General features: G+C 36.1%; 1 pseudogene; it reads right to left on the bottom strand.

Moving 5' to 3' along the window:
• Positions 1 to 5,480: 5,480 nt before the first annotated feature.
• On the bottom strand, positions 5,481 to 6,683 carry LOC129480168 (vasculin-like; annotated as a pseudogene).
• Positions 6,684 to 6,970: the final 287 nt, after the last annotated feature.

Below are 6,970 nucleotides of genomic sequence, written 5' to 3'. Positions count from 1 at the left end.
TTGGGTAGTACTTCCTAGACTAGAGAAAGGCATACCACTGAGGTGTTTTTGGTAAATCGTCTCAACAAGGGGAAGGTTAAGCTCTCCTGGAATATTGACTTTTTTTTTTTTTTTTTTTTTTTTTTTTTTTTGAGATGGGGTCTCGCTCTGTCACCCAGGCTGGAGTGCAGTGGCACAATCTCGGCTCAGTGTCAGCTCCGCCTCCTGGGTTCACGCCATTCTCCTGCCTCAGCCTCCCGAGTAGCTGGGACTACAGGTGCCCGCCACCACGCCCAGCTAATTTTTTGTATTTTTAGTAGAGACAGGGTTTCACCATGTTAGCCAGGATGATCTCGATCTCCTGACCTCGTGATCCGCCCGCCTCGGCCTCCCAAAGTGCTGGGATTACAGGCATGAGCCACCGCGCCCGGCCGGAATATTGACTTCTTGACTGGCATATTCTGAGTAATAATGATATAATGCTTGTAGTTGGTAAGGCTTACTTGGAAATTATGACATAAAGTAAGTACTAAATGACAGTCTTGTTTGGTTATCAGATACCAGCTAAATTGGCCATGCTCAGGAGTCTCGGCTATCAATATTTGCCCATCTTCTAAATAGCATTATTGGGTTTTGCTTTTCAATAATCTTAAAATGCATCTCTGCTGTAAATAAAGAGGAAATTATGAAATGACTTTAGACATTCAAGTTTGAGGCTAGTATTCTTATGAAAATAAGCAATCCATTTTCCCAATACAACCCATTCCTGTTCAGCAGTCATAGCCCTTGCCGTGACAGAAAACTCCAATTTCTATGGCAAGATAAGAGTTGCCAAGCACTTGCTAAGGTCAGTAACATGATTCATGGAAGCAAAACTGGAAATTCTTGGAAAGGCTAGGTGCTGGTTTATGTAGCTGGTCTGATAATAGGCACAGAAGATAGCTCAGGAAGGCAGACTTTGGAACACTACATGTGGATCTTTCCACAAACATGAATCGATCTTGGAAAGTTTATTCAGTTTATTGGACATGGTAGTCTTCTTCCCTATCAGGGATGAATGCTTCCATTGACCGATGTCAAAAGACTAAATCCCACCATTAGTTTCAGAAATCTCAAAGAACAGAGCTTTAAAAGAAGTACAAGTGTTTTCTTCTTTTAAGAGATATTTGAAACTCTGGCAAGGGTCTTGAACTATAATTTGTATAAATTGGGATGCATTCATGGAAAAAGAGGCTATTGTGCAAACTACTGGGATTCAGGGATACTGACATAAAAATGAGTAAATTTAGACTTTACTTTTCCTTCTCCTGCTGATTGAATTTACTTGATGCCCTTAGATGAGTCATGCAATGTCTCTGTATCTCAACTTTTTCCTTTGAAAATGTGAATAAGGTTGATATACAGTACAAATAAGAGTTTGTTTATAGTCCATGGCTCTTTGGATATTTTGTATATACTTGTAACACTGCCTGTATTCCAAATAAATTCCTCAATAAATCAGATTTTGGAAAAACCCGACAAGAAGATGGCAAACCCTATGTATTTTTTGTTTGAAGCCGATTCATGGCAGAAAAATGAGGTTTGATATTCATTTCCTTTTCTTCTCCCTCAAATACCAATTTTTTGGAACAAAATAGAACTGCTGTTTCTTTCAAGTTATTTTTTCAAGAAGAATTTGAACTTGCTCATTGCATTTTATTCTAAAGAAATTGTGCTTTTAAAAGCCCTCTCCCTATATATGGTACAAGCAAATTGTTTTGACATTAAATTTGTTATCTTTTTAATTTTAAAGTAATTGACTCTGAGACCCCTCTCTTTTAAACTAAGAATATAAAATTTCTCAAAAATTATCCTGAATAAAATTGATAATAAAGGGTTTTGTAGAACTTGCCTCAGTTTACCAATAAAACTCTAATTCAGATTCTGTTGTTAATTTCAGAATGAGGAGATAGTAGAAAACAAGGCGACACTTATTGCCAAGAGAGATCTTTAAGTTACATCATTTATTGATTGGATTATTTTACTTGTGTAATGAGATTCTTGATTCTAATTACACATACCTTAAAATTATTTAATTAAATGTGAAGTTGGATTTTGAACTTGTTTGCTTAATGGAATCACTGGAGGAACTTACAATTGGTGCATATACAGATCTTTCCTCCAGATATCCTGATTCAATTGATCTGGGTTTGGCTTTGGCATCAGGAGTTTAAAGAGCTCATCATGTGATCTTAATAGTGCAGCCACTGGTCTAGAGATGGGACATGATTGGGAATCAAAAAGCATCGGCTTCAATAACAATCCTCATTAAATAGAAGGTACCTGAGGATAAGGCAGGAGGCAGAAGGCAAACACTACATCTACCATACCACCTCTAGCTAAGATAAAGCTTCAAGATGATAGATTAGGTTTTTTTGTTCTTCTTATCTAGAAGATCTGACCTTGCAAAATATTGTTTTGGATTCGCAGTGATGAAATTGTCATAGCTTCTAGAGGGGTTATCTAATTCTCTAATGTGTACATTTTCTGTATTATAGTAATAATGGATAGAAATAAGTTGTTGGCCTTTTAAAATCAGTTTTTTGGCAACAGCAGCACAATGTAATAAAAAATAAAAGCATCTTCTAAGGCTCCAGTGTAATTTCTCTTTCAAAAGCTTTGAGACCAATTTTTGTTATAAGTATAATGAAAAACCTTGCTTTGTCATGAGTACTGAATACTTAAAAGGGTCTGAACAGAATCCGAAAAATTTCTAGAGAAAGTTGAATTGACTTTTATATAAGCATACTCACTCAGAAAATACACTAGCCAATGACATGTCTAAACATTTCGTTCTCTAATAAAAATATGAACTGCTACCCTAGGAAATGAAATAGGAAAGACAGCATAAATAACTGTTTCAATGATTACAAATATCATCTAAGTGCTGTGTCCTGTGTGTACCTTGGTGATAGACTGTCATCTCACCTTCTAGTCTTCCTGCATGTAACCAAGTAAGATGATCACTACTAGTTCCCAGGTTGGAGAAATTTGAAGTTTAGAGTGAACTGTGATGAAGGTTAGCTCTGGAGGTGATGCTGACACCTTCTGATACAGAATTTATCTCTAAGTTCCTTTAGAGACTCAGAAAACCTCATCAGGATAACTTTTCAATTTTTCTTTGGCTGATAATTAAAAGACAACATTTTTCTAATTATGCAATTCGGAAATGATTCCAATTGATTCCAATATCATCAAACACTTTCCATATTGAGTGGACTTGATAAAAGATTACATTAATTTATGTAATAAAATAGAAAAACTATAATTGAAATCTGAATGAGGGAAGACATACAATAATGCAGGATGGGGAAAAACGACTTTAAAATATGCAGGTCATGGTGTTCTACACAGTTACTACAGTTGAGCAACAGATTTGGTTCTAGGTTTCCTGGTTTTCAAAGAAAAAAGGGCACAAGAAAAAGATTACATATTTTTATGTCATCTCGGAAAAGAAAACACACTAGTTCTCAGGGAAAAATTCACATTGTTCTCAGAAAGACAGACAAGAATAAACTCCTCAAAAATCATTATCGGAGAGAGGAGGGCTGAACTGTTCTATGCCCTCCTCAGTCAGTAAATTCCTTAAATATTTAGAGTCTGCTACTTCTGTCAACAACTTTGAGAAAGCTGAATATCTATTTATGCTGACTCAGTGGATCCAAAGTGTGCTATCAAGTCTTTTCATAGAGACTTCATCATTAACCAAGTCTGAAGAGATGTGTGAGGGGCTGTGTTTATGCAAACCCACCAATTCTCAAAGAGTGTCATTATTATTGTTATATAACACTGTTATATCTCTCATTTGGATTCATTCCTGAAACCAAAGTGATATCCACATTAACCAATTGGATCCATGGATCCATGTTGCTTTTAATTTATACAGAAATTATAGACTGTTCTGGGTGAAATTAAGACAGGGGTTCTTGTCCCTACCACTGTCTCAGAATCTCCTATAGAAAATGTATAAAAATCCTGGGGCTCTATGAGAGTTTCACAAAGTCAGAATATCTGAGAGGTGAAGGTCTAGCATCAATATTTTAAAAAAGTTTTGCAGGTGATTTTGAAGCAACGTCAGAATTGAAAATAACTGCAGAAGTAGTTGCTACTGTCTGCCAAAGAAAAAGATTATGCAGTGCATTAGAAGGAGGAGAAGGAGGAAGAGAAACTGTTAACAACCACCTTAGAGAGTTGATTGGTACCAACTTCTGTATTTTATAACTGCCTTAGAACATAGCCAACTCCTTACAAAAATTTCCTCATGTGTTGCTTATAAATATCATGGCATTTAAAAACCATAACAGCATAGTTTCTTGTATTCCTGTAGCACATTTTATTAAAAATGACTTCATAATACATTAAAACTTCTGTAATAACTTGATCCAAAATAGAGGTAACCTTTTGCCACCTCTGTTTTCTGCACTGATCTCATGTATCTTCAATTCCTTTCACTTCCATTAAGACAGTTTGTGTAAGAGGCCCTGGATGGGGTGGAATGGAGGTTATACAGAGCCTAGTAAAGTCAAAATGACTTCCAGAACTTTCCTTGTCATTATGTCTCATTTCTGAAGTTACTATGACCAAGAACAGATGGTCTGTGAAACCCAATAGCTGTATATGATGCTACCTCAAACAAGTACTTCTGATGGTTCAGGGGTGCAGACAGGTAATTGATACTGAAATACCATTTCCAGAGTTGGACGTCTGGCTTATCTCTGAAGTCAGATTTTAGTGTGTTCTCTTTATGAATTTTTTTAGTGCATCTTTTATATCCATGTCTCACATATGTCAGTGTGAATAATTCCAAATTGAAATGTATTTTAAATAAGAAAAATTGATGTGTAGTTTAAATTAGAAGGATAGAGCTTATTCTTGTTTTGGTTCATGAATTTGACACTCGGTCATTGAGTTGGATTGGCTTTAAGTCTTGTGGTTTGTGGTTACAATCCCCCTCAAAATCCCCAATTTTAAGGGCCTAAAATCCATCTTTTTTATCCTCTCTCTTTGCTTAGAGACCACATCATAATACACAGGTGCCAGAGATGCTTTCCACTCTCTTTTTTTTTTTCCCTCGGTGTACTAATCTGTGCCTCTCTCTTCTTTTTTCCCCCCTAAAATCCAGTTTATTTTTTGTGTTACGAACAGATCTAGTCAGTCAGTGTAATCAGGCTTTTCTGCATGTGTAATAATTTTATCAAAATAAGTTTTCCCACAAGACTCTTCTCCAACTACTCTGAAAATCTGGGTCTGACAACCTACCCAAAGAAGGCTCTTGAAAATCACCTCTTAAAATTTGGAAGAAAATGTGGCCAAGTCTTTCCTATAACATTTACTGCACTACAAATGACTAAAGAACAATTTATGTTTTAAAAGATGACCAATAGGACAGTTGAGATCAGGAAATTAATGTTTTAGTGCTCTTTGCTCCAGTTTTAGCCAGCATGCTACAGTCCACTTTTTGTTTATTCTGGGGGTTGGGGGAGTGCACAAAGTGGGGCATTGTCATCCTCCTGTGGAATTTTATTTTCCTCAAAGTTTTGGTTCATATCAGTGAGTACTATTGCTGTTATGTAAATTAAATGAGACATCATCTGTCTGTGAGCCAGTAATGCCTTTCATCTTTATGTTCTTTTTCTACTCTGTCTCTTTTCAGTGCTTTCAAAAATGCACTCTTCTTACCACTGTGTCAGTTTCGTTAGACAAGGCTGCTGATTAAGTTTGTCAACAGGCAAAGAGGAGTTTGAGCAATGACCCTCTTTCACTGAATTTGTTGATGGACTAAAATTCTTGGCAGTTGATTTAAAAGCATTAAAGTTGCCAATACCATATTATTCTCTTTAGTTGGGCTTTTCCATTGCATAGGTTTTGTAGGTAGAGCAGCAGATTTAGAGACTAAATCTTTGTAAACACTTGAATGACTTCCGTTCTTACCTGGCTGTTACTGAAGATATCCTACTACTGGGAATCCAGCTGGCTGTGAGTCTATTATTTTGTATTACACAGCTTAATGACCAGAGCTCAATACATTGGCCCTCAGTACCTTGATTAATACCTTGGAGCTCTAGATTTACGATTCGGAGGTATTCCCACACACCTGCAGCTAAAGATCTGTTCTGATTTGGTTCTCTCTCATGTTCAAGATTTAAAGATAGAAAATCCTCAGCCTCAAACCGCTTGCAATTGCTCTTGTCTTCTTTCCTCCTCGTTTCATTGTCAGGGATGTTGTTTTGATGTAGACTTGTCTTTTCCCAGAATGGAAAATACTGCTATAAGAACAGGAACTTCTACCATGGTAACTGCCTCGATGATTTATGTGTTCAGTACCATTTCTTCCATGTGTATGCCATCCATTTTTTTATTTGCATACAAAGTTACCACCATTAAGACATCCAACACCAGAATCAAAGTCATCTGAATAGTTGTGTTGTTGATAATTTACATCATAACAATTTTATGTCCATGAAAAGTTTTCATAATGCTTCTCAAAATTCAATAACAACTTTGTTGATGATGGTGGAGTAGGAAAATCAAGGCAGGATGGAGCAAAGCCACACTGTGCCATTTACATCCAGTCTCTCCAACTCAGTGAAACAAGGCTTCAACACCTCACGGCAAGTCCAAATTCCAACAGGACTGCACAGGAAGGTACTGGGTTTTTCTCTGTAATATTTATGTGTTCAAGTTAAAATTTTTTTTCTTCTGAAATAATATCCAAGTTCTTCGAAGATACTTAACCTATGGCAATTTGACATAAAGTCACTTTAAATCACCTACCCATACTTCTGTTTTAAAGTTTTTTTAAAAAATATAATTTTATATGTAATCTATGTATAATTTTTTAAAAAGAAAGAAAACCAATAATCTTGTGTTGGGCTGTACTGAACATTATTTCTTTGTAAATGAATGTTGTAGAAATGAGGACTTTGGTTGATCCCACATTTACTTTCTTTCT

Source organism: Symphalangus syndactylus, chromosome 4 (assembly GCF_028878055.3).
Source record: "Symphalangus syndactylus isolate Jambi chromosome 4, NHGRI_mSymSyn1-v2.1_pri, whole genome shotgun sequence".
NCBI lineage: Eukaryota > Metazoa > Chordata > Mammalia > Primates > Hylobatidae > Symphalangus > Symphalangus syndactylus.
The sequence above is the reverse complement of the archived record's forward strand: the minus strand, read 5'-3'. Positions and strand labels throughout refer to the sequence as shown.